The sequence below is a fragment of the Balaenoptera borealis genome (genome assembly GCF_965194805.1).
Source record: "Balaenoptera borealis genome assembly, chromosome: 6".
NCBI lineage: Eukaryota > Metazoa > Chordata > Mammalia > Artiodactyla > Balaenopteridae > Balaenoptera > Balaenoptera borealis.
The window spans coordinates 43,206,343-43,233,929 of record NC_138863.1 but is presented as its reverse complement, the minus strand read 5'-3'; the positions used below and the strand labels follow the sequence as shown (position 1 = coordinate 43,233,929).

Sequence of the window (27,587 nt, the reverse complement as noted above, 5' to 3'; positions counted from 1 at the left end):
GCTTCACCAGCTATTTTCCATTCATATCAGAGGTTCAAGGCCTTTTTCACATGGAACTCCTAATTGATTCATCCATGTACCATGTATTGTGAGTTTATGTAATTGATTGAATCTAAATGTTGGACTTGACGTTCATTCATGTTACATTTATCTTTGACTCCCAGAAGCATCTAGCATAGTCAATAAATATTTGTTGAATTGATTTCCATTTTGCTTTAGGCTGTCAACACAACTTAACAAAAGATTTTTGAATTTTTATTAATTTTATAACCCTTAAGCCTTTCTACTTTAAAGAGTGATTTGAGATCTGTTAAAAAAAAAACCAAGACAACAAGCCCAAACTGAGTCTTAATTAGTGTCAGCTCTCCCAGAAATGGAATCTTAAACCAGTCAATCAGGAATCACCTGATCAGCACTAATGAGGTCATCTGCCTGATAGACCCCCGCCATCCCCTAAAGGAAAGTGACCTTGCAATAACCAAGCACTTTTTTGCCTAGTATAACTTCCTTGTTCCTGCTCCCTTCTGGCTCTAACAGTCTCTCCTTTTGTACAGCTCCTTGGAGCTCCTTTCTTTCTGCTAAATTGGATGCTACCTGATTTGAATTGATTTTTGCTCAAACTCTTAAAACTGTTGATATGCCTCAGTTTATCTTTTAACAGAAGAGTGTGTGGATTCTGCATTTCCTCTCATCTGGGTACTTTCTTTAAATCAGGCAAAGATCCCATTTCTGCATCCATAATGAATGTGACCTGGAAAAGACATAAATCTGGTGTTTGCTACCAGCCTTCTCCATTAATCAGTTAAGATGTGTCCGGCTAACAACTGTGTTAACCCTGTGAAGATCACAAAGCACAAGAAAAGCAAAAATGAGGTCTTCAACGTGTAGATTGTTACAACAAAACAAAATAATAACACAGTCCTTTAAATGAAGGACTCAACGGTGCAAATCCTCTAATGGAGCTGGAGATGTAAAATTCTCCAAGCTCCCTGTCAGTACCTCTCTGGCCCAGGACTCTGCTGATTTAAAGTACAAGCACAAGGTTGAATCTAAAATTTCAAATCAGGCCATCTCGCTTTTTTTTGTAAAGAATTTTAGATGTTGTTCTGAATCAGATTGTTCAAAAGAGTTTCTATGAGTGACGGAGGAAAAGACCCTCAGATACAGCAGCAGCAGAACGGAAAACGGTAAGAACCAGGAGTCTCGCAGTCTTCACTGGTCCTCACTGTCCTTTTCACCCCAGAAGCCACGCCCACCCTCCCAAATTCAATCCCGTGGAAGTGACTCGGTGCCTTCCCCTCCCCCACAGCAGGTGGAGGGGTATGAAGAGGAGGAGCCAAGAGGGACAAAGGACTCTAATGATTGTATTTTCCAGCAATTTTTTCTTTTAATTCCGTGCTTTTCAAAAAACTGCAGGAGTGACTGCATGTAAATAGTCCTCTCTAATGGATGTCTGGTTACCATTGACTCTTTTCAGATTTAATCCATTAAGTGCCTTCCATAGAAAAAGGACACAATACCCCACAATGCACAGGGTCAACCATAAAAAATAAGACACAACCTGAATCGGGCAGTGCAAGAAGAGAAATCCAAACAGCCTCAGATGGTAAAGGGCTCTTTGTAAATTTTTTTTTTTTTCAGAAAGAAAGCTAAATCAGGAGCCTGATGCTGTGCTAATCTTTTTCTCTCCTTTTCTTCTCCTCCCTCAGGAAGGAAGCCATTCAGGCGACAAGCAGGCTCTTATCCTGGGCTTCTTATCATTAACCAGATGAGCCTGTGCTGGAAATGAGATTCAGAGCCAAGACCAGGAAAGGCTGTTTCCTTAATTGAGCGCGTCTCTTTTGAAGTCCTGTCTCCCTGACGGAGCCTAGAGCTGGCTGGGTCCCTCTGGCAGAGATCACGCATGTATAATCTCCAGCACACCAGAAGCAGATGCTCCACGACATGGAGCTTTTTTGAAAGGCCTTTAATAAGATTTCTCAGTCCTGCACGTGTCGGGCAGGCCGAGGGAGAAACAGTTTTCAGAAAAGCCACTGATCAAAGGGTTCAAGATTTTAGGTGTTTTGGGGCTTCCTGCCAGATACACCTCAGTTAAGAATCTGCAGTTCTGGGGGATTCTCAGCACTTTCCGGGCGCTCCCCATCATCCGTACCCTTCCCCTGCTTCCCCTGCCCTTTCCCCATGGGCTTAAGGACCACTTCTCTTCCAATTCCTACAGTTTATGGAAATTAAAATGAGTATTCTTTGATATTTCTTGATCTACTTTGGGTTATCTGGATATATATGAGGCTGTCAGGAACTCTGGTAGAATGTTCAATAGATGAAGCTAACACCCGATTTGGAGTTGATTTGGGGGAAGGGGTTATTTTAAAAAATCAACCAAGCTCACATGTTGTTGGAGTTGATTAGACCCTGAATCCAAATGTCCTCTGTAAATGAGGGTACTACCAGACATCAGGACAAAATTGTCATGGGAATTAGATGACGTAAAACATGAGAAGCCACTAGCACAAATGTTCCGAAGAGCTCAGAAATGTTTATTATTAGCTTATTATTAGTTTGTTATTACCGCTGTGGGTAGGACAGCCCTTGACTAAGGGCCAGAGTGTCTAAGCCTAACACAGAGTGACAACATTAAAGCACAAAAGAGTCAAGGCTTTGTCAGCAGTGGCCATACAATCCCACCTGGGTGGAGAAACTAGATCATTTTCCATCACACAATGCTGTGCTCCTGCTGTCACACCTTGGCCCTTGCCACTTCCTACTCCATCTTCTCTATGCCCACCAGCCCTTCCCTTTTGCCATTCTGTCCCCCACTTTCAGCCAAAACCCCAAACCAGATCAGCCTAACCATGAGCATTCTTTCTCTTCAGCCCCAGCTGCCGAGTTTTACAGAGAAGTCCCCACTGCTCAGACTAAGGTCACCACAGCATCATGGATTCTGATATCAGCGGGAAATGTCTCTATTATATTTCCAATTCACACGGCAAAAAGCTCATGCTCCTCAAGCCCTATCCCACCTCCTCCCACCTTCTCAGCAGATGACCTGTTCTGTCTGGGTACTGAGAAAAAGGAGGCCACCAGGCAGAGGTCTCTCAGCCCGCTGCTTCTCTACCTACACACTGCCCGCCACTCAGACTCACCCCTCACTCTTCTCTGTCTAAGGCACTGGTACATCTTTTTCTCTTGTCCTCAGGGTTCCTTCTGTCTCCTGCATCTTACTCTTTATTAGACTTCCTAAATGCACTTGGCCACATTCTTCTCTCCGTTTCCCTCTTCCTCTCTCTTTGTCTTACACACACACACACACACACACACACACACACTGTCATCTGTCCAAATGTCTTTTATTCTGGCTTCTGCCCTTACCCTCTCTTCTTCCCTTAATGGCCAAGCTTCCTGAAAGGCCTCACACATCGTCTCTGTTCTCACTGTGTGATCATTCCTGCAGCCTGGCCTCACCCTCTGCCCCTCCCCGCACTGACCCACCTCGCTGCTATAGGTTGAACAGGCTCTCCCCGCACTGACCCACCTCGCTGCTATAGGTTGAACAGGCTCTCTCTAGGCTCTGTGTCATTGGATCTGTCTGCAGCACTTCCTGTCAGCTTTCCTGACAATACTCTCTGCTGATTTCCATGGCGGCACTCCATGCTGGTACTCCCACCCTTCTGTCACTCCTTCTCAGCCTCCTAATTGACCTGTCCCTTATCCATTAACAGCCTTCTCTGGGTTCTGTCCTCAGTCTTCTTCTCACTCTACACTTTCTCCCTGATTATCTTATCCTCACCCCCTGCTGGAACCACCCCCTCACTCCAACCCAGATCACTCTCCTAAGCTCTGACTACTCACAACTGCCTATGGGACACATCTGCTTAGATATTCCACAGGCACCTCAAAATCATGATCTTGTTAACCAATTTGCCTATCCTCTTACCTAAACCCACTCTCATCTCCCATATCAAATCAGTCACCAAAGGCAATTGGTTCTCCCTCCTAATTTTTTCTGAGTTCCTTCTTCAGCTCTCCATCCCATAGCCACTACTTAGTTCAGGAGCCTTTTTTTTTCTCACCTAGATCACTGCAACAGCCCCCAATTCATCTCTCTGTCTCTGGTCCTGCTGCACCCCACCCCTGCCCCCACCCCACATTGCCTTCAGAGAGAGCCTTCCACAACCAGATTTCATAGCCTCTGGGGTCCTTGATGACCTCCTTCTCTAAAAATCCAAAGGGGTGGGTCTCTGCAACTCCAATATCACTGTATAATCCTAACCCTCCTGGCTACAGGTGATTGGATTGAGGAACATACATGATCCAAGCTGAACCAATCAGATTCTCCTAAGAATTTACAATGAGGACCCAGAAGATTCTAGACAGGTATGTCAGCACTTAAGCTGAATGAGTATTCTCAGGGTGATTTTTGTTTTTTTCTATTTTCTTCTCTGTGTTTTCTAAATTAAACAAACAAAAAAACACACAACATTTTTGTAAGAGGAAAACAAAAGGCTTGCTGCTGGTTTTACAATAAAAACTCTACAATAAAAACTCAATAAATAGGATTTCATCTCTGTACTCTCAAGTCAATTCTCATTCGATTGCTTACTTATGTGAAATAAGAAGAACAGATTGACCATAAGCAGTAATATTTACTTATGTTTTTAAAACATTCTCAGGTCATAGGAATTAAGAAATTCTTCCTGTTAACTTCCTTCACTGCTTTCCTTCTTTTCCTCCTGTTTTTCTGGTGGGCCTCCTGTTAAATCTTTGAGCTTCTATGGGGTAGTGTAGTGGTTAGTTAAAAGTCTGGGCTTTGGGAGCAAACAGATGTAGATTAAAATCCTAGCTTTACCACCAACAGGGTGACTGTGGACAACTTACTTAACCTTTTTGTGTCTCAGTTTCCTTCTGTGTAAAATAGGATAATAATGCCTGTGTCACAGGGTTGTGGTCAAGTTTAAATGGCGTTGTGTATATAAAGGCTTTGACATAGATTAAGTGTACAGTAAGTAATATTCCAATAAATCTATCTGTCGACTTGCTGGGGCCCTACCATTATTAGTGACCGTCACTGATCTCTAACCCTCGGCTCCCCGCCTCCTGTTCCCCAGTCAATCTGGCCCTCACTCTTGACTATAACAGTTCTCAGTTTCAAGAACAGGGACTCTGAGGCCTGCATCTAAAAATTGCCCTTCTTTCACTGGACAGATTGGGCCTGGGTAGAGGATGAGGGAGGACTTGGGTATTTCAAGAAGTACTCCCAGACAGACATCCCAAGGAGAGACAGGCACACCAATATGGCCCTACACAACGGAGCCCCCTCCCCCTGCTCCTCCAACCCCACCTCCTACTCTTTTCCTACTGGTTTACTGGACTCCTATCACTCTGTCCTTTTTGCTCTTCTCTAGACCCACCATGAATGCCTCAAGGCTTTCACCCCTGCTATTTCCCCTGCCTTTTTTTTTTTTTTAACATCTTTATTGGAGTAAAATTGCTTTACAATGTTGTGTTAGTTTCTGCTGTATAACAAAGTGAACCAGCTATATGTATACATATATCCCCATATCCCCTCCCTCTTGCGTCTCCCTCCCACCCTCCCTATCCCACCCCTCTAGGTGGTCACAAAGCACCGAGCTGATCTCCCTGTGCTATGCAACTGCTTCCCACTAGCTATCTATTTTACATTTGGTAGTGTATATGTGTCCATGCCACTCTCTCACTCCTTGCTCTTACCTGGCCGGCTCCTTGTCTTCAATATCAGCCAGGCCCTCTCTGGACACTATCTAAAACAGCTCTCCTCCCTCAGGTAAACTCTGTCACCCTGCTTTATATTCACATAGCACCTACTGCTATCTAAAATTATGCTATGTATTTGCTTACTTGTGTGTAGGCTAATGAAGGCAAGGTCTTTGTCTTATTGTTTGCTAGTGCTAAGTAAGATGCCTGAAACATAATAGGCATTCAATAAATATTTGTCAGATATCTAAATGAAGTATTAGAACAACAAACAAAAAGCATGTCAGGAATATATATAATTAGATAAAAAATACATGGGCTTGGGAACTTGGGAGAAATGATGGGTTCGTAACTAATAAAAAGAAACCAGAAGGGTATGCCAAGAATAAGAGATGTCAAGGGAAAAGACATGTGCTAGAATGACTTAAGACAGGTTCAGATAACAGCTTCGACTGACCTGACTAGAGCAGAATTGCTCTTTTGAAGAAGAAAAAGGGTTGAAGTGATGTAATGGTGGTGATGACTGTGGTGGTAAATTCAGACTTCCATGTACAACTGCACAAGTTGTGTGTCACACAAAAAGCATCACATCTAAAGTGCTGTCATTCACAACGGGAAGTTTTCAGCCATTATTTCTTCTGCTCCTTTTTCTCTCCTCTCTTCCTGATACTCCAGTTATGCATATGTTGCTGTACTTAAAGGTGTGTCACATTTCTCTAAGGCTCTGTCAATTTTTTTGCATTTTTTTCTCTTCTTCAGATTGAACAGTCTCTATCCATCTATATTCAGGTTTGCTGATTCATTATAATGCTAGTTCACATTTACTGTTGAGCCCCTCTAGTGAATTTTTCATTTCAGTTATTGTATTTTCAACTTGAGAATTTCCATTTAGTTCTTTTTTAAAAACATAATTTCTATCCCTTTATTAATATTTTCTACTTGATGAGACATTATCATCATATCTTCCTTTTCTTGTTAAAGTAGGGTTTCCGTTAGTTCTTTGAACATCTTTATAATGATTGCTTTGAAGTCTTTGTCTGTTAAATCCAACATCTGGGCCCTGTCAAGGCAGTTCTTGTTGCCTGCTCTTTTTTTCCCCCCCTATGTATGGGTCCCGCTTTCCTCTTTCTATGCCTGTCTTGTAATTTTTTTGTTGACAATTGTGTATTTTAGGTAACATATTGTAGCAACTCTGGATTCCAATTTCCCTCCCTTGTCTCTGGAGTTTGTGTTGTTTGCTTGTTTATTTATTTAGTGACTAGATTAGACTATTTTAGTGAAGGCTGTTTCCCTCGCTGTCTCACCCTCTGGGAGTGTTGCTCCTCAGAGGGTGAAAACTTGGGTGTGTACAGCACCACCCTGGAATGACAGTGATTTTAGCAGGCTGAATGAAGCCTATTTCCTGCAAACAAGAAATGGGGGACACAGAAGGGACTTGTACCCAGGAGGGCCCCACAGGGTTCTGCTCCATTTCATGCTTTGTTTTAAATAAAGTCAACTTTGGGACTTCCCTGGTGGTACAGTGGTTAAGAATCCGCCTGCCAATGCAGGGAACACGGGTTCAAGCCCTGGTCCGGGAAGATCCCACAGTCCGCAGAGCAACTAAGCCCGTGCGCCACAACTCCTGAGCCTGCACTCTAGAGCCCGCGAGCCACAACCACTGAAGCCCGCGCGCCTAGAGCCCGTGCTCCGCAACAAGAGAAGCCACCACACCATGGCGAAGAGTAGCCCCCACTCACCGCAACTAGAGAAAAGCCCACGCACAGCAACGAAGACCCAAAACAGCCAAAAATAAATAAATTAAATAAATAAATAAGTCAATTTCTTTAGGAAGAGCATTGGAGCCCCCTTTTCTTGTGGACTTTGTCTCCCCCTGGTCAAAATCTCTAAGCCACTATTCTGGGTGCTCCATAGGGCAAGAGTCTCTCGTCTTCTCAGCTTGTCTCGTCTAGGGTAGAACCTATACCCTATCAGTGAGTTGAGGTGAAAGTGATCACATTCCAGGACTCTTGTTCCATGCCTGGGGCAGAGCCCCCCCTTATGAGTGGTAGCTGGGTTGCAGAAGAGATCCCCAACCTCTCAGCCAAACTCACAAGGACTTTAGCCTCTTTCACTCAGAGTTGTAGGGGTAAGGAATGCTGGTTGCGTCCTCCCCTGGTGAGGTATATTAACTCTTGATAGGGAGCCAACGGGGGAAGGGAGCCCCAGTTTCGTGGCTACACCTGCCTAGAGTGGAATTTCCATGCCGCTGAGCTGTAGGGGAAGCAGGGGGAAGGGAGGAAATGGGTTGTGGTTCAAATGCCACAGGATCTCTCTGACTTTGGTAGATTTTCTTGAAAAACAGTTTCTTCATTTGCCTTATTCCCTCAGGACAATTTCCGAGACTTTAAATGTGGTTTTCACCAGTTTTGCTTGTTTCTCTGGGGAGTGGGTCTGTGGGGCTCCTCGTGCTGCCATCCCGAAGTCATAGACCTCATTCGCGTTGCAGACTTGTATCTTTATAATAATAAACACTTTCTGACAGATGACTGTATGACATCTTATTCTAACCAGCTCAGTATGTTCCAAAACCTTTCCATCAAATAAAAGTCAAATGTCTTGGGGAAGGGGTACCTTCTTCTAATTGGTACAGAGGCTCCCTCGGGTCAAGCCTCTTCCTTGGTGGGGAAGGTTAAGGGGTGGGAGTGTGGTTGGAGGTGGAGGTAGTTCTGGTCATAGTGTGGTGTCAGGGCTGCTGCATTTGGCTGTGCAGATTATTTACTGTGCAACTGTACGGTCATCATAGATTTATGTTTGTTATTATAATTCTGCTGAGCATCTCCCATCTGCTCCTCCCGTTCCACTCTTCGCACTTCTTCACCTTGCTCTGTGTCCAAGAAATTGACCTGTATGAGCTATCTCAATGGCTTCTGGTTGGATTCAGAGAAAATCACAGGGTAAAAGGAATGTGGGGTGGGAGCATGTCTTCCCCTGATTCTCTTTGCCGGGTCACCATAGGTTGCCCACATCCCTATACTGAAGGTCACAATTCTTGTCAAACAGCCCTTTCCATACAGCTACCTTTCTCTGGGTTGTGATGACCACACCCTGCCCTCCAGGCCTAGTGCTTGATAATGGCTCCTGACTGTTGCAAGCCCTGGGGTACTACACTCTCCATTATTTGTTTCCCTAAATCCTACCCAAAGCTTTGTAAATAGTCCTTTTATTAACTGTACCTGAATTATCCAGTTCCAATGTACCATCTGTTTCCTGATGAGACCCTGGCTTATAACAAGAATTTTGCTGCAGATGGCAGTCAAATATCTTGAGGACAGGGTACCTTTTTCCACCTTGCACCTGAGCTAGCCATCCTGGAGGGGTAGGGAAGGTGTAGGATAGTAGTGGTGATGGTTGAGGTGGCAGGGCTTATGAAATTATTCTGAATGCCAGGGTAAGGCTAACATGTACAACAGACAATATAGATTCTTAAGCACGTGGACGATGCTCTTTAAGATTATTCTGGCAGCTCTGTGAAAAATGGACTGAGATAAAGGATGGCTTCAGAAAAAAAAGCCAACTAGAAAACTGCTGCTCTGTTGTTGGAACAAAGCAGTGAGGGCCTAGACTAGAAAAGAAGCCCTAGCAGAAAAAGGAAGCATCCGAGAGACCCAATGAAGGGAAAAGGCAGAGCTTCCTGGCAAGTTATGTTGGAGATAGAAGGAAAGAAAAACAATGAGAAGAATAAAACATGACTGTAGCGCCTATGGGTAAACTAGAGAGCTGAGGAAGATGACAGAAATAATAATAATGAGAATGACTAATTACAGCTTAGACTTATTAGATGCTCCCTGAGTTGCGATCACAAGGTTTTAAGAGCTAACAAGTATTAAGCCCCTTAATCTTCCATCGACTTTGTGAAATAGATCTCATGACTGCAATTTACAGTGAGGAAACAGAGGCACAGAGAACTCCAGTTACTTATCCAAGGTCACATAGTAAGCAAGTTAGTAAACAACTGAGCTGAGATTCAAACTCTAGAGCCTGAACACTGCTGCCTCTGAAGATGTGTAGGAACTGCTGAGGGCTCAGGGAGCTGGAGTCCTAAATCAACTCTCCAACTTTATCTTTACCCCTGGTACCCACCAAGGTGGCCATAATTAACTTCTTGCTGTTTCCATATTCACCACATCCTTCCCACCTCTGACTGGAATGCCCTCACCTTCTTGCCCACCTAACAATTAAAATAATAATAATAATAACATTGTTGAGCATCTGTTACATATGCTGTCACTGTTTTGTGTGCTTGATATGTGTTTGCTCCTTCATCTTCATGACAACCCCTTGAGTTGGTATTATTATTATTACTATCATTATTCTCATCCATTAAAAGGTAAGCTGTAGGGAGCAAGGATTTCTGTCTGTTTTATTCACCAGAGTGCTGCCTAGTACACTGTAGGGCTCAGCAAAGACTTGCTGAATGAACGAACTTTACGGATGAGAAAACTGAGGCACAGCTAAGGCTAAGACGACACAACTAGCATGCAGTAGGGCCGGGCTGGAGCCCAGCTGTCTGGGTTCCTAGTCTGTGCAGTATCACTAACTCATTCCAACCCAGTCTTTAAGACCAGCACAGATGTCACCTCCCCTGGAAGTTGGAAGGGAAGTGGATCTTCTGGGAAAACTTTCCCACTCCTCTCCCCTTCCCATGGGAGGTCTTAGAAGAAAGAGCACGTCTTGGGTTTTGAGCAAGATCACCAATCATGTATTATCTTGCTTGATCTTTAAATTCTGCACTGCTTCTTTGTGGTCTTCCTCGCTTCTCCTGGGCCTCTTCCCTTGTATTCTGTGCTTCTGTCCTCTCATGTACTCATTTTGGATTCCCAGGATCACACTCCCATCCTCAGCCTTGCCCTTTATCTCCCTTGGCCAAATTCTGGCAGTAACACTGTCCACACAGCCACTCCCCGCCATTCCCTGGGGCCCAGTGTGCTAGCTCTGCAGAAGACACTTGGGTTTCCATTTCTATCCAACCTTTGATCCTCTCCAAGACTCTTTTTATAGTCCGCAAATTGCATTTCCTGTTTGCTCTCAAACTTTGAAATTAGGCAGTGAAGGCAGCCCTGCATGTGGTACTCTAAAAGTAGGACTGGCACCACCTCCTTCTTATTTCTCATAACGTAGCAGCAGGGAGAGGACTGACAGTGAGTATTTATTAGATACCTGGTAGAAGCCCAGCAAGGAGCTCAGGTGAGCATACCTGTGGGGAGGGGGGTGGGCAGGATGGCCTTAGAAGGACACTGCTATCACAAAGCCATGCTTTGAACCCATGCCCTAAAATTAAGTAAAGCGAAAATGCCAAAAGAACAAGTAGCCTCATCAGACTTCCCAGATAGGAGCAGATTGTGTCAATGATTGTGTTCGGTTAAGCACTGCATTTGCTGTGACCTAATGTCCCATGAAGGAGCTCTGGATCCAACAACCGACAATGATAACTAAAACCAAAATCTCGGTTTTTCCAATTGGAGATTAAAATTCATACCTGGACCTACGTGTCTAGGAGGAAATAGGACATGATATTTCATAAGCCACAAATACTATTTTTTTTCTTTTGGGAAGAAACCAGTTCTTAGGAAACCAGTTATGGAAGGCGAATTGCCTTTCGTGGTCTCGTTTCAATTCCTGGATCTAAGAGTTTGTGACTCATAACCACAGACTTCCGCCTGAGCCTGGGCAGCAGCGTGGAGCTGGGAGTGGAGGTTATTACTGGAGGTGACTAAGCAGCATCCAGCTGAGGTAGCGGAATCTGGTGCTGCTAATGAGAAATGATGACTACCGCTTTTTCTTTTCCATAAGCTGGAGCTTTTCTCTGGCAGATTTTCATCCTCTGCATGAAATGGCAGACTCACCTCTCCAGATATAAAGTTTCCATAGATGTAGAATTTTAGAACTAGAAAGTTCCTTAGGGATTATCTCCTCCATCTTCTCAAGTTATATAGAGAGAAACTCCCACACTGGTGTAAGGTCTGATTCCTGTAAGAAGTCCTTTATCCTGTAACACACAGAGGGACTCTGCCCCTCTGACTGAGCCCTGATTGATTCATGCTGGATCTCCAGGAAAGAGAGAAGCCTGGGGCATCGAGGGCTCCTCCCTCTCCCTGCATTTGGTAATCCACCACGGAACCCAGGTGGCAAAGGAGGAAGCAGGCAGTGCTCTTACTGTGTGCAGGCAAGTATATGTTGTCAGCACCTCCCTGTAAGACTCCTCAGGTGAAGAAAGAAGGTCCCTGACTCTGTCAGCAAAGGACTGTCGAGGAGGACGGAGGAAGCTGAAAGCCACACATCCTAGTGGGCCCTCCCATGGGGACAGTGCTTCCATCAGGCAAAAGCCTTTCCTAAGCCTTTGCAACCTTCCAACCTCTCCCATTCCTCTCCTCCCCCCAAAGAACTGAGCTGTATTATGAGATTTTTGATTGTCTAATTGATCTACAGAGCTGAAGACTGGCTTCCTTAATCTATTTTGACAATTCCTATTTCCAGACCCTTCTGGGACGAGATAAGTTGTGAAAATCAATCTTAAAAGGATTATGATTAACTGAACTTTTCCAACCCCTACAAAATGCGTAATTTGTAGCTTCTCACATTATTGTTTTTCACCCTGTCATTTAAAAACATGACATGATAGTGGTAAAAAGTCAGAATATCATTTGAACGAACTTCCTGATGCCTAAGAAAAAAAGCCCCCAAATTAGAAAACTGCTAAACTCACCACATTTTAGCTAAACTCTAAACAGCAAAGGAAGGACATGACTATATCTGACAGTAGGGCATCAAGTGATTTTTTAATAAAAATTTTCCTCTGTTCTCCTTTATTGAGCAATGCAAATTTTCCTTTTAAATTTCTTCATTGATTTTTAAAAATAGCTAACTCAGAAGTTCCTGAAAACACTGATATGCAGGTTGTTGAACAGATGTTATAAAAGAAAGATGTTTTAACCATGCTTCTGGTTAAAGCATGGGAAATCCTGGCTTCATTCAAAAAAAGAGACAAAGTGCCTCCTTGTCTCAGGAGCTGTGCTGGACACTGGGCAAAATACACCCGGTCGAGCACAGTTAAACAAGCTTGCTTCCTGGAAGATTCTTTAGGACCAATGTGCATTGTGAATACTAAGGGGAAATGCTGTGCCACATTTTCCCAACTGATTTGACCGCACTTCTTCCTCTTCCTCTCTCTTTTGTAAAGCTTACAGAGGAGAACTACTTTTCCTTAGGATATTCGTTTGTGAATAGCTGACCTAAATCAAATAAAATCCTGAGCCTAACTAATTTGTAGAAAGAGTATTTCTAAAGAGCAGCCCTGAACTCTTGTCCAAGTTGAACCCTGCATCATTTAAAAAAGTAAAATTAAAAGATGCTATTAATTTTTCTTAAAATGAACTAAGAGCCTTGACATCGTATTTGTTAGCAATGCAAAGATTTTGATGTTTTTATAGCTTTAAGTGGGACAGATATTTAATGTATCTGTTATAGTGGTGATAATTCACAAAGCAGAAAAACAAGCAAATTCTTGACATAGGGCTGTGTTTATACTTCTGTTGTAAAAGATTAATTCACTACAACTTGATGATATATAGTAGGAGAAAAAATTTGAGTCTGGATTGTTTTTTGAATTATAATCCAAGTGTCTGCCTGTGTCCATTCAGGGGTTATCTTCTTTGGTGCCTCTGGAGAAAAAGGGAAGCTTGTCTCATTTCTGCTCCAGGGTCAGTCCAAACCAGCCCACTTCTCTGTTATGCTCTGGCTGCAGCTCCCACGTGGACCTCCATTTACCTGAATCCTGGTCCTCGTGGACTCTGTTGTCCCCCCTTGATATCATGCTGCGGTGATTCATGCTGTTGGCCTCAGCTGAGCAAGGCTGCAAACACATTTGCCTACATCATTCTGTTCCTGAACTTCCCACTATGCTGTTGGTGGTAAAAGGTTTATTTTTTTAAGTAAAAGTAGCTGAGGATGGAAATGAAATTTAGAGATTACTCTCTTAAAATCCCTTAGCCATTTCATCATGGTGAATTTCTAACCTCCTCAATGCCCTGGATTACCTGTATCTTCTTTTCTCTCTCCCTCTCTCCTCCCCACCCCATTTCTCATTCTTTTAAAAGTGGAGTATATGGAGGTATAATTTATATAATATATAAAACTCACCCTGTTTAGTGTACAGCAGTTTTATGACTTCGGACAAATGCTACAGTTGTATGACCACCACCATAATCAAGATATAGAACATCTTCATTACCCCCCAAAATTCCCTTGTGCTCCTTTCTAGTCACCCCTCACCTTACCACCAGCCCTCGGCCACCACTGATCTGTTTTCTGTCTATATCTTTGCCTTTTCAAGAATGTCATAAAAAGGGAGTTAAAAAGGAGTCACACCGTATATAGCTTTATTTACTTAGCATAATGCATTTGAGATTTATTCACATTTTTTCCATGAATCATTGGTTTGTTCATCCTTACTGGTGAGTAGTACTCCATTGTATGGGTGTACATTTTTTTTTTAATCAATTTGTCAGTTGAAAGACATTTGAGCTGTTTCCCATTTTTGGTGTTTATTAGTAAAACCACTCTAAACATATGCTTACAGGTTTTCATGTGACTATAAGTCTTCATTTCTCTTGGGAAACGAGATAAGTGAATCATGGGGTAAGTATATGTTTAACTTTATAAGAAACTGACAACTTTCAAAAGTGGCTGTATGTCATATTGCATTCCCACCAGCAATGAATAAATTTCCAGTGGATCTACATCTTCATCATCACTTGGTATTGTTTCCTTTCAGCAATTCTAATAAGTGTATAGTGATATTTCATTGCAGTTTTAATTTGCCTAATGACTAATAATGTTGCACATCTTTTCATGTCCTTGTGTGCCACCCATATATCTTTTTTGGTGAAGTGTCTGTTCAAATCTTCTGCCCATTTTTAAAAATTGGATAGTTTGTTTTCTTAATATTGCATTTTTAAGGTTCTTTTATAAATTTATAAGTGCTTCATCAAACATGTTTTACAAATATTTCTCCCAGTCAGTGGTTTGTGTCTATTAACTTAATTATGTCTCTCAAAGAGCAGAAGTTTTAAATTTTGATTAATTCCAATTTATCAATTTTTTTTCTTTTATGGATCATGCTTTTAGTGTGGTATATAAAAATGTTTTGGCTGACTCAAAGTCACAAAAATTTTCTCTTATGTCTTCTTCTAAGAAATTTATAGTTTTAGATTTAACATTTAGGTTTAGATTCATTTTTGTATATAGTGCAAAATATGGGTCAAAGTTTTTTTTTTTTTCCATATAAATGTCCAATAGTCCACCACAATTTGTTGAAAACGCTATTCTCTCTCAACTAAATTACTGTATTAGGGTTCTCCAGAGACACAAAACCAATAAGATATGTATATATCTTTATATTAATGTTATATGTATTTATATTATATTTATATTATATACAAAATACATATAATTGTTTATTATGAGGAATTGGCTAATGCAATTATGCAGACTAAGAAGTTCTGTCATCTGCAATCTGCAAGCTGGAGCCCCAGGGAAGCTGCTGGTGTAATTCCAGTCCAAGTCCAAAGGCCTGAGAACCAGGAACACAGCTGTTTTAAGCCCCAGTTCAAGAGCAGAAGACCAATGTTTTAATTCAAGCAGTCAGGCAAAGAGAGAGAAAATTCTCCCTTCCTCTGCCTTTTTGTTTTATTCACGCCCTCAATGGTTTGGATGATGCCCACCTACATTGGGGAGGGCCATCTGCTCTACTCAGTCTGCCAATACGAATTCTAATCTCTTCCAGAAATACTCTCACAGACACACCTAGAAATAATGTTTAACAAGATTTCTGGACATCCTGTGGTCCAGTCAAGTTAACGCAAAACATGAATCATGCCAATTACCTTGGAATCTTTCCAGTAATCAATTGACCATATATATTGGCTCCATATCTGAACTCCCTATTCTGTTCCATTGATCTCTCCTTTCACTAATACCACATAGTCTTGATTCATATTGCTTTATAATAATTCTTAAAATCAGGTAGTATAAGGTCTTACAATCTTGTCCTTCTTTTTCAAAATTGTTTTGGCTTTTCTAGTTTCTTGGCTTTTCCATATAAATTTTAGTATCAGCTTGTCTATTTCTATAAAATATCCTGCTGTGATTTTGGCTTAGGTTGAATCTTTAGATAAATTTGGGGACAATTAATAACTTAACAATATTGAGTCTTTGAATCTGTGAGTGCAATAACCTTTCCATTTATTTAGGTATTTGGTTTCTTTCATCAATGTTCTGTAGTTTCCACTATACAAATAAATATTCCACATATTTTTTAGATTTATACCTAAGTATTTTTGTTTTTCAGTGCTATTATAAGTGGTACATTTAAAAAACTCAATTTTCAATTGTTTATTATTAGTGTATACAAATACATTGATTTTTTTTTTGATACCAACCTTGTATAAAATGTGACCTTGCTAAACTCATTCATTACTTCTAGTACATATATAGAGACTTCTTGGAGTTTTCTATGTAGACAATCCTGTCTGCAAATAGAGATAGCTTTATTTCTTCCTTTCCAATCTGTATGACACTTTTTTCCTTGCCTCATTACAGTGGCTGGAATCTCCAGAAGGATGTTGGTAGGAGTAATGAGAGCAAATATCCTTGCCTTATTTCTTGATCTTAGGGGGAAAGCAATCAGTCTAACACTATTAAGTACGATGTTAGCTGTAGGTTTTTAAATGATGTCCTTCATCAAATTAAGGAAGTTCCCCTCTATTCCTAGCTTGCTGAGAGTTTTAACATGAATAGTAATTTTGTCAAATGCTTTTTCTGAATCTATTGAAATGATCATATAATTTTTCTTCCTTAGTCTTTTGATATGGTGAATAATATGATTGTTTTTCAAATATTGAGCCACCATTGTATTCCTGGGATTAACCCCATTTGGTATGATGTATTATTCATATTGCTGGATTCAATTTTTTATTGTTATGAGGATGTTTATATCCACGTTCCAATATTCATGTGGGATGTTGGTCTGTAACTTCCTTTTCTCATGATGTTTTTGTCTGGTTTTGGTATCAAGCAATGCTTGCCTCATAAAATTATTTGGGAAGTATTCTCTTCTATTTTCTGGAAGAGTTGGGAATTATTGGAATTATTTCTTCTTTAAATATTTGGTAGAACTTGACAGAAAAGACATATGGGCCTGAAGTTATCTTTGGTAGAAGGTACTTAACTGTGAATTCAATTTCTTTAATAGATATAGAGTTATTCAGGTCATCTATAATTTTTTGAGCAAGCTTTGGTCTATATAATCTAAATTGTCAAATTTATGGGTACAAAATTGTTGGTAATATTTCCTAGTTATCCTTATAATATATGGAGGATCTGTAGCAAGTTCCCATAATATGTTCCAGATATTAGTATATTGTGTTTACTTTTTTTTTCTTGATCTTTGTTGATCTTTTCAAAGAACCAGCTTTTGATTTCATTGATTTTCTTTATTGTTTTCGTTTAACTTTTCTTGTGGGCAGAGCTGTTAGTCATGAATTCTCTAAGCTTGTTTGTCTGAAAAGTTTTTATTTCACCTTCATTTTTTATCAAGTGTGAAATTCTGTGTTGACAGTTTTCTTTTAGAACATTAAAAATGTCACTTAATTTTCTTCTGGCTTGTATACCTGTCTTCAAGATTTTCTCTTTACCTTTGGATTTTAGCAGTTTGAATAGGTTTTCGTTGTTGTTATTTATTGGCGTTCTCTAAGCTCTTAGATCTGTGGTTGATGTCTTTTATTATTTTAAGAAATTCTCATCGTGAATCTCTTCATGTATTTCTTCTTCCTAGTTTATACTCTCTTCTCCTGGGATTCCAATGACATGCTTTTATGTCCATTTAGATTGGCCCATAACTCTTGCATGTTCTGGTACTTTTCTTTTTCAGTCTTTTTGTGTTTCAATTTGGGTAATTTCTGTTGACCTCTCTTCAAATTCACTGATTCTTTCCTTAGTTGTGTTGAGTCTACTGATAGCCCATTAAATTTATTCTCCATTTTTGATACTGTGTTTTCTATTTCTAACATATCCATTTGAGTCTTTCAAATAGATTTCTCCTCTCTACTGAAATTCTATTTATTCACATTGTCCATCTTTACCACTAGACACTTTGATATTAATCACAGTTATTTTAAATGCCCCGTCTGATATTCTGTGTCATTTCTGAGTCTGGCTTTGATGATTACTTTGCCTTGTGGTTTGTTTCCTCTTGCTTTTTTTCCCCCTTTGTAATTTTTGCTTGAATTCTAGATATAAAGTATAGCACAGGAGAGACCGAGGTAAATTGAATTCATCCCTGAAAATGAACATGCCTCTTCTGCTAGGCCATTCATGTGGGGAGTTGAGGCAGTCTAGTCAGAGTTTGACTGGGGTTGGATCATATTGTTGCTGTGGTTACCTTTAGTATACCACCAACTTTAAATTCCTTTAGCATTACCCTGTGCTTAGGGTGGAGCTTGGGTAGCTGGAGGGTATCTCTCAATGCTCTTTTTTTCACCCTCATCTTATGTCTTTCTCCATCTCCATTCCCTTATCCGCCATCATCAGTAAACGGCTGTTGATTGTTATTGGGCAGTTGATAGTCTGGTGGTGGTGGGGAGCAGAGCATGGTCCTCTATTGCCTTGATCCAACCTCAGTCTTAGGTAAACTGTGTCTCACTGGATCTTGGGGGTCAGTATTTTTCAGTGCTCCTTCCTGTCCTCCCACTGGCAGCCAAACTCTACCTTGTATTTTTGGAGAGCGCATTATGAAGGAGTTTCCTGCCCCTCCACCAGTAATAGAAGGCCTCTAATGCTCTGGACCCAGAATACATCACTGGGAGAGGGCTTGTCTCTTCCCTTCCCCCATCCCCATGGGTCTTCATCTGTGCTCTGGGAGTGACAGGCTTTCTTCTATTCCCCCAGCAGTTTATGACTTTGGTTCCATAGGGCAGATGGTCCCGGCAGGGTTTGTGATTTTCCCACTGTGGCAGGCAGCCACTCCTCTCCTCTCGAAGTCCACCACCAAATGAGGTGTGGTCAGGCCCCCAGTCTTTCTCCAGAGTATGTGGGGGTAGGGTGGAGGGGTGTGGAGAATAGCCTGTGAGTGGGTGCAATCTTCCTTGGTGTCTGTGGAATTCCTGGGAGTCACACTTGGCAATTAGTAATCCATTAAACATCTTAGCTGAATTCATCTTACCTGCATGTGCGGCATCCAGTGTCTCTTCCTTACTCTGGCTTGAGCCAGTGCTTGCATCCTGTCTCCTTGGAGGGGCCTGTTTTTCTTAGATTTTAGGTTAATTGGTTTCCTGTGAATTCAGCTCTCTGAAAGGTTCTAGAGAATTATGATTTTGCAGCCTATGCAGCTTTTTCTTGTTACTATGGTGGGAGTGATGCTCTTCTTAGCTTTCTATAATCTAGATAGAAGTGCCATCTTCTTTCTCTTTATATAACTTCCACACATCTCTCACTTCTTTCCAGTGTTTTCCCCTCTCTCTCACTCCAAGCTATCAACAGAAATACCAAGTCCTAATTTCACTAGGCAGAGAAATCCAGCTCTTTTTCTGTCCCATCCTCACACATCCAGGCCATGCTTAGGGGCCCTTACATTTTTAATCAAAAACCAGAACAAAACAAGAACACATGAAGATCTTTCATAGAACTAAAGAATGTGTACAACTTACAATAGTATGTGTTCCGCTGAAGGTACCAGAAAATATAGGAACTATTAAATCACTATCATGCTGATTATTACATTGCAAGAAATCTGGAGGTAATCAGTCCCAGGGTTAATTTGATGGCTTAATGATGTCCTCAATAGCACTAACCTCAGAGTCTGGCTCTCTTCCTCAAGCAGATCACCTCATAGTTACTAGACAGCTGCCAAATCACTGGATATTATATCCTTACAAAACAGTATTCAAAGGAGGAAAAGTAATAAGGCAAGAAAGGAAAAAAGAAAGCTTGTATCAATCACATTCCTTAGATACAGACATCAAAATCCACTCTAGTTAATGTAAGCAGAAAAGGATGTATTAAAGAAGAGTAAATAGTTCATAGAATTTCTTGGAAACCAGAAAAACAGGTTTTCTAACCAGGAACAATACAACTGGGGACAATGCCCTACCAAACCTTAGGGCTGCTGTAGATGAACAGGCAGGTAGACTCCTGGCCATGCAGCACCTATGAAGACAGAGCTCTACCATAGCTGATTGATAAGAATTGGATACTTTCATCCCCCTGGAGGCCAGAATATCAACCATGGTGCTCACTTACACAATCCAAGTCTAACACCAGTACATCTACTTGGTCAAACCAAGATCATATGCCTCTCTTCTAACTGCAAAAGCATCTTTGAAGTGTAACTTTTCAGGTTTCCAAAACTAGTGCCACATGCATACCTCAAGACCAGTTATTGACAAGGAGACTGTGATTCATTATTTAGGGTGCGTATATTCTTAGTATGGAAGGGATGAGGGGAAAGGCTGTTGGGCAGGCAAACAATATTCATTCCTTCGAATAGTTGGGCACTAGCTGCTGTATATGCTGACACTGTTCTAGCTGCTTGGATGCCTCAGTGAACAAGACAAAAAGTATCCCTGCCCTTGAGGAGCTTACATTCTAGTTGAGGGGAGACAGGCATTATTTATTAAGTATGGAGTATTAATATATGTCATGCTAGAATGTGATTAGTATGGAAAAGAGAAAAATTAGAGCAGAGCAGGGAACTTGGAATATAGTAGTCTGAGGTGGAGGGAGGACTTAGGACAAACTTCTTGAAAAGGTAAGATCTCAGCAAAGACCTGAAGGAGCAGAGGAAGTGAGGCTTGTGGCTGTACGGGGAGCAGTTATCCAGATGCAGAGAAGAGTAAGAGCAAAGGCCCTGAGGCAGGAGTGCCCTTGGCCTGTGCAAGGGACCAGTGAGGGGGCAGTAGAGGAGATGAGCTCGGGGAAGGAATGGGGAGCTAGATCTTGTGGGGCCATTTTGAGGACTGGTTTCTAGACCAAGGGAAATGGAGAGCCATTGCAGGCTTTTGAGCAGAGGAGGAACATGATCTGAGTTGTCAGAGCATCACCCTGACTGCTGTGTTGAGAACAGACTATTGGAGGCAAGGGAGTAGCAGGCGTACCTAACAGACTAACGCAGAGATGGGGTGATAGGACCAGGGTGTTACACTGAAGGGTCATAGCAGTGGTGCAGCCTGGCGTGTATTGTTAAGGCCCAGCCAGTGTGATATAATGAGGGCAAAGGATGTGAAATGGGAAAGAAAGAGCACAGTAAAGGTGACTCCAAGGTTTTTGTTCTGAGCAGCTGGAAGGATGGAGCTGTCATCACCTGGGATGGGAAGGCTGTGGGTGGGATGGATTGGGGGCCAGGGGAGGAGGATCAGAAGTTCACCTTTGGAGAGGCAAGTCTGAGATGTCTTTTAGATGTCAAGAAAGGTCATCTCCTAGGCAGTTGGGTGTGTAAGCCTACAATTCAGGTGAAAAGTATGGGTTACAGATATAAATGGTCTCTAGAGGAAGCAGCAGCTGGCAACGGCTTTTGTTTTAAATGGGAGTTTTAGGATTTTCTTCCCCCTCCTGGTACAAGGCCTCCAAATTAATAAAATCCTTTGATGCTTTCCAAAAGCAAATGTACTTTCACACATTAAAACACTTTTTTTTTTTGAGAGAGAGAGATTTAATCAAGGTAAAGTACCTTAGTTAAGACAAAGAATTGTTAACAGAATTAAGGATCCTTAATATATTTGTTCATTATTCTTCTGTTTTCCTGGCTGAATTTTGAAGGGAGGCAGGATGTTGAAATATCAAGGACGTGAGCGCTGACATGAGACCAGGGTGTAAGTCTAGGTTCTACCATTTATTAGTTGTGTGGAATTGGCAAATCATTTAACCTCCATGAACCTCAAGGTCAGGAGTAATTACAGCACCAACTGTCATTAAAATTAAAAAAACAAAAACAAACTTCTACTAGCATCTATCAGAATGCTTAGTCATTCATTCATTCATTCATTCAGGAAATAATTATGACTACCTATTTCGTGCTAGGTGATGAGTATTCTGCTATGAATAATAGACTGCTTTGCCCTTATGGAATTTTCAGTATAGAAAGCAAGCAGTTTATAAAAGAAGAAGCTAGAATGTCCAGAAACTTGTGAAAACCTGCTCAGTCTCACTGATGGGGGGAATACAAATTAAACTCACAATGAGATATCACTTCACACCCATTAGATTAAGAGAAAAAAAAGTAATGATACCTAAGTTTGGTGAGGGCAATGGGGGAAACAAAATGACTTTTTTCAGTGAAGGTGGGAATTCAGTTGTACAACCACTTTGGAGATCAACTTGACAACATCCAATAAAGTGGAAAATGCACATCCCCTACAACTTTAAACAAAGTTTAACTGCTAGGAATGAGCACAAGAGAAACTCTTACATGTGTGCTCAGGGCAACATGCTCAGGATATTATAGCAAAAAAGCGGAAGCAAGCTAAATGTCCATCAGTGCGGAATTGAAGCAACACAGTAATATTCAGGACTTTAAAATGCACGGACTCCATAGACCAATGTGTATAAATCTCCCCAAAAAGATGGGTAAAAAAGCAAGTTGCAAAAGACATTATCCCTCTGTCTAATTTAAACACCACACAAAACAGTATTATATGTTCTTATGTAGTAAAATGTTAAAGTATACACGGAAGGATACATGCAAAGGTGGTTACCTCTGTGGAGGAGAAAGAGGAATGAAACAGATGGAGTGAAGAGGGGCGATTTAGCTGCATCTGTGATGATTTATTGCTTAGAAATAAAAAGGAAGCAAACAGGGCAAAATTATTAAATCCAGGAGCTTACACAATTGGCTGTTATTATATGTACTTTTCTGTATGTTTCACATATTTCACAGTTAAACATTTTTAAAATGTTATTGTGGTAAAATATATATAACATAAAAGTTACCATTTTAACCATTTTTGAGTGTACAGTTCAGTGGTAGTAAGTACCTTCACATTGTACAGCCATCACCACCATCCATCTCCAGCACTTTTTTCATCTTCCTAAACTGAAACTCTAGCCATTAAACACTAACTCCCCATTCTCCCTCCCCTCAGCTCCTGGCAACCACCATTCTACTTTCTGTCTTTATGAATTTGACTGTTCTAGGTACCTTGTATAGGTGGAATCATATTGTATTTGTCCTTTTGTGACTGGCTTAAAATAATGTCCTCAAGGTTCATCCACATCGTAGCATGTGTCAGAATGTCCTTCCTTTTTAAGGCTGAATACTATTCCATTGTGTGTATACACCATATTTTATTTAACCATTCATCCCTCGATAGATACTTGGATTGCCTCCACCTTTTGACTATTGTGACATAAACACTTTAAGTCAAAGTAAAATAAAAAAATAACCGGGAAGTTATAGAGAAGGCAAAAATAAAACAAATTTTTACTCAGTAAGAATACCCAGAGATAGATACACTTTTACCACACTAAGTCCGTACTCACTGATCTAGGTAGGCTCATGGGAACATGTGGCACAATGCGAAAGTCGTGTGTGTGTGTGTGTGTGTGTGTGTGTGTGTGTGTGTGTGTCTCGTGTTTCAAGTTGAGAAGGAGCGTCTGTCACTCACAGGGCACGTGGCATGGACAGTCCACACCAGCGGACTGTCTCCCCCGTCAGAGGCAGGGCTGGCTGTGGGCAGCGGCTGTGCTCCTGCAACCCTGGCTTCTGTATCTGCCCCTCCTGGAGCTGCTTCAAGCCAAACAGCTTCCTCCTCAATAAAGCTGGCACAAGCCAAAAAAGAAAACAGTCCCTGGCAATTGGCAGGTGGTAAGTACTCGGACTGAGAAGTGTTTTGAGCTTCCTGTGCCAGCAAGCTGATTGCAGCTGATGCAGACCGGGACCCACCCAATTCTTGCTCACGGCCCCATGCCTTTTGAGCATCACACCCCATCCCTACAGCTCATCTTAGTGGTTCCAGATGCACTCTGCCGGGGGGTTCTCAGACTGTTTGAAAGCACTCGATTGTTTTCTCCTCACCAATATTACTCAGAATTGCTTTAAGTTACACAGGACAGATGAAAATGGAGCTGCTCTGGTTAAGGGGTGGGGGTCGGGTGGCTGTGAATCTGGGGGATCCAAACCCCAGTGTAGCTGCAGGGAAGTTCTGCACAAGACGAGTGACTAGAAACCCCAGTCTGAAAGCCCGTTGGCATATGGGGACACAGGGAAGAAGAGGATCCTAATCCAGAGAGGGTCAAACTCTTGTACGTAAGGCCAACCAGATATTCTGGTTGCAGTGTGTGTAAAAGTTGTGTGTGTGTGTGTGTGTGTGTGTGTGTGTGTGTGTGTGTGTGTGTGCGCCTGTGCATGCATAAGAGGGTGAGATCTGATTGCCAGACCCCCCTCCATATTGCCAGAGTGGTCTCTTTGATACGTCCTCCAGACACGTAGGGCTCCTCAGGGAGGGATTTGAAAATCCCTGACTTGTCTGACCTCACTGGACCGTTATGATACTCTGCAGACGAAGTGTTATCATCCCCACGTAACTTGGTAAAACGGAGGCCAAAACCCCGCAGGCTGGAAGTAATGGAGCTAGGAAGTCTCCATCCCAAGACTTGAACTGCCTTTCAACAGAGGCACATACACTGCAGCAGCTTAAAGAGTGGAGGTTTCTGGGAACTGTGGGACTGCCCCCAAATGAGTCATCCCCCGGATAGGGGAAGCCCACTCTGGCTCGCAGAAACAGAGCCAATTCTAGCTGCTGGGGAAGCTGAGCCAGGTGCAGCCTGAACTGGGATTATGGCTCACCTCCTGGGGAATCCCCCTGCGTTCAGGTCTCTCTTCCTCCAGTTCCTGATCTCCAGGCCCCTCACCCGCTTCCAGCAGGGAGATCCAGGCTGCCCGGTGTCTGGTAGAAAATACATGACACAGGGCAGAGCAGCAGTAGCCTCGATTCCTCTTCCCAGCCCTCCAGGTGCCCAGGTGCTGAGCTCTTGCCCAAGGGGAAGGGGAGGGGCCCGCACTGTGGGTACTGGGGAGAGCCCCGGGGAGAGAGCAGGAAAGAGTGAGAGACCAGGGAACTGCGTGCGAGGGGGCTTGGTGGGATGGGGGTGCCACGTGTCCAGCCGGAGGAGCGAAGGCCGTGTTGGGAGACGGCTGTGGCCTTTGTTAAAAGCTCTGCTTGGGAACCAGGTTTCAGTTTAAGTCTCTCTGTTACTGAATGCAAGTTCATGTGCCTGATGCACGGTGAGGCCAAACAAACCGAAATGTCAGAGTTTAGAGCAGAGAAAGAGCCCAGCAATGAGAAAGGGTGGCTTGTGCCCCCAGAAGCCCCAAACTCCCTGAAGGGTTTCAGCAAAGCATTTTTTCTGGGGTGGGGGGAGCCACACCACGCGGTTTGCAGGATCCCCGACCAGAGATTGAACCCGGGACACGGCAGTGAAAGCACCAAATCCTAACCAGTAGATCACAAGGGAACTCCCTCAGCAAAGCATTTTAAAAGGTAAGGTGAGGGAGGAGAGCCCCAGGATAGATGATCAGCTCGCGTGCACAATTCTCTGACCGGCTAATGCTGAGATAACAGGGTGGTTAACATTGTCAAGCCTTAGGCACCAGTAGGTCTGGAGGCTATGTGCTCATAATCATCAGATAGTTAATTCTTCCATTTGGAGGTGGTTTTTAGCATCTGAAAAACTCAGGAAATATGCATGAGGCTATTATCTAGCTACTTCAGAGAGGAGCTACAGCAGAGGATATGGGGAAGGCCCCATATGGTCCTGCTGCGTTACATCTCTAGACAGGACCCTTTTCTCCAAAGGGCCAACTGAGAGGTAAGCTGTAAAGGGAAAAGCGCACAGAGGGTCTCAAGTGTAGGACCAGAAAGAAAACCAGGAGCTATCTCAGCCCCGGAGGTAGCTGTCTCCACCTTTGGGGAGTAGAAACAGATGGTGACGGGCCGCGGGGACTTCAGTTCTGGAGGCAAGGGCGACCCTGCAGAGTAGCCCAGGGAAATGAGGTGGAGGAAGGGAAGACACACGTCTAGCGTCTCCTGAGTGCCAAGCCAGTTAAATGGAGGAGCCTGCATAGCTCACTGCCAGATGGGGCCAGAAACGGGCCAGGCTGCCAAGCCTGCCCTGGGACTGCAGCTCCTCAGTCCTGCAGACTGGGTTTGTTAAAGGACTTTTACCTTCTCCTTCTTAACGCCCCCTCCTCTTTCTTCTTCTTTTCCTTTTTTCACCCTCTTTTCTTTTGTAAACTGAATCACCCAACAGAAATTTGAGTGTGTAGGTGTGTACGCACATTCAAAGGTTTGCCAACTTGTTTTAAGATATTATTTTACTTCATGGAATAGAAAACTGCACCCTTAAAAAAAATGACTAAACCTAAAATGCCTTTGGAAATTTCAAGAAGTCCTTGAACAGAATTATAGTTTTACTCCTTTTTTTTTTTTTTTTTTTTTTAACTTTCCCTGAGGAAATTGAGCATGAACCTGTCTCCCTCTTGTGGATTTAATCTTATCTCTTGGTTGTGCTGTATGTCATAAAATCAGAGTGAAATTTACTGGGGACTTCTTGCTACCTTGTCTTTCTTTGCAAAAGAAAAAGAAGCATTATAATTGTCAAAGAAAAAGTTTACTTTTCTGAATATAATAAGTGTTTTGAAATAAACTTTAATCAACACATTATAATGCAAAAATTCTGCCTGTAAAATCTAATGCTTAAAGATTTAACATTAGATTAAAATTACTTAATCCTTCAATATTAGGCTGAATCTATTCTCCATTTTATAGTTAAGGAAGGAAAAGAAAAACCATAACAAAACTAAATTTATGCCTCCTAGGCCAAACTAAAGTTCTTTGCAGAATTGTTAGCAGTAATGACACAATACAACAATACTTAATATTTTATTTATTGATCATTTGCTTTTTGCCAAGCATTAGGCAAAGCACTTCACCTAAATTATATCACTTACTCTTGGCAATGAAATTATTAGTCTAATTTTGCTAGGAAACTGAGTCTTAAAGAGGTTACATACTTGCTTAAAATCACACAGCCCTTGCTGAGGTTTAAACTGGATTAATATCAATAATCCTAAATGGAGACAGAGGAATGAACAATAACAGAAGCACACATTAAATCCTCTTCCAAATTTTGGTCTTTGGGAGATGAGCCGAAAGATATGTGAATAATCCATAGGGTTTTTTTTTTCATCCTCTGCAATATTTTGAAGGATAGTGGGCTTGTAAATAATGTAGGTTGATCATATTTTATATTTGCAAGGTTAAAGTAAACTTTAAAACATGGAATACTTATGATTAATAATAGAGAAACAACACTCCTGCCACAAAGAGGGGTCCAGACCCAGATGTCAGGAGGTGGAGATGGCTGCCTCCTGCCATCCAGCCACACCCTTGTCCCCCCCCCCCCCCCCCCGCCGATTGTGTGAGACGGAGATTACAAACCACCCAGAGCACAACCCGACAAGGCTGCATTGCTGAGCCAGAAACCCCTGGGGCTGGACAGCAAGAAAGGGTAGGGTAACAGAGGCTCTTCTGAAACAAGTCAGTCTTTTAAATATTCACTATGGTGTCTTTGTCTATGACACGTCTTTCTGCTATCTTTGAACTGAATTTAGGTCTACATACAAGAGACAGAACAAATAGATGCTGTTAGTGGCCTCCATCAAATTTTGGAAACTTGATGGCCTTGGTGATTCCTTTTCTCATAAATTTGGCTGTGAGCAACTAACCTATCACCTCAACAGCACCCTTCTCCTTCCTGAGACCATATGG

General features: G+C 42.1%; 1 protein-coding gene across 3 annotated transcripts in view; it reads right to left on the bottom strand.

Annotated features, from left to right (window-relative positions):
- The window catches only part of LOC309631233 (uncharacterized protein), a 223,390-nt gene that overhangs the window by 38,279 nt on the left and 157,524 nt on the right, over positions 1–27,587 (bottom strand). The window lies entirely within an intron of this gene.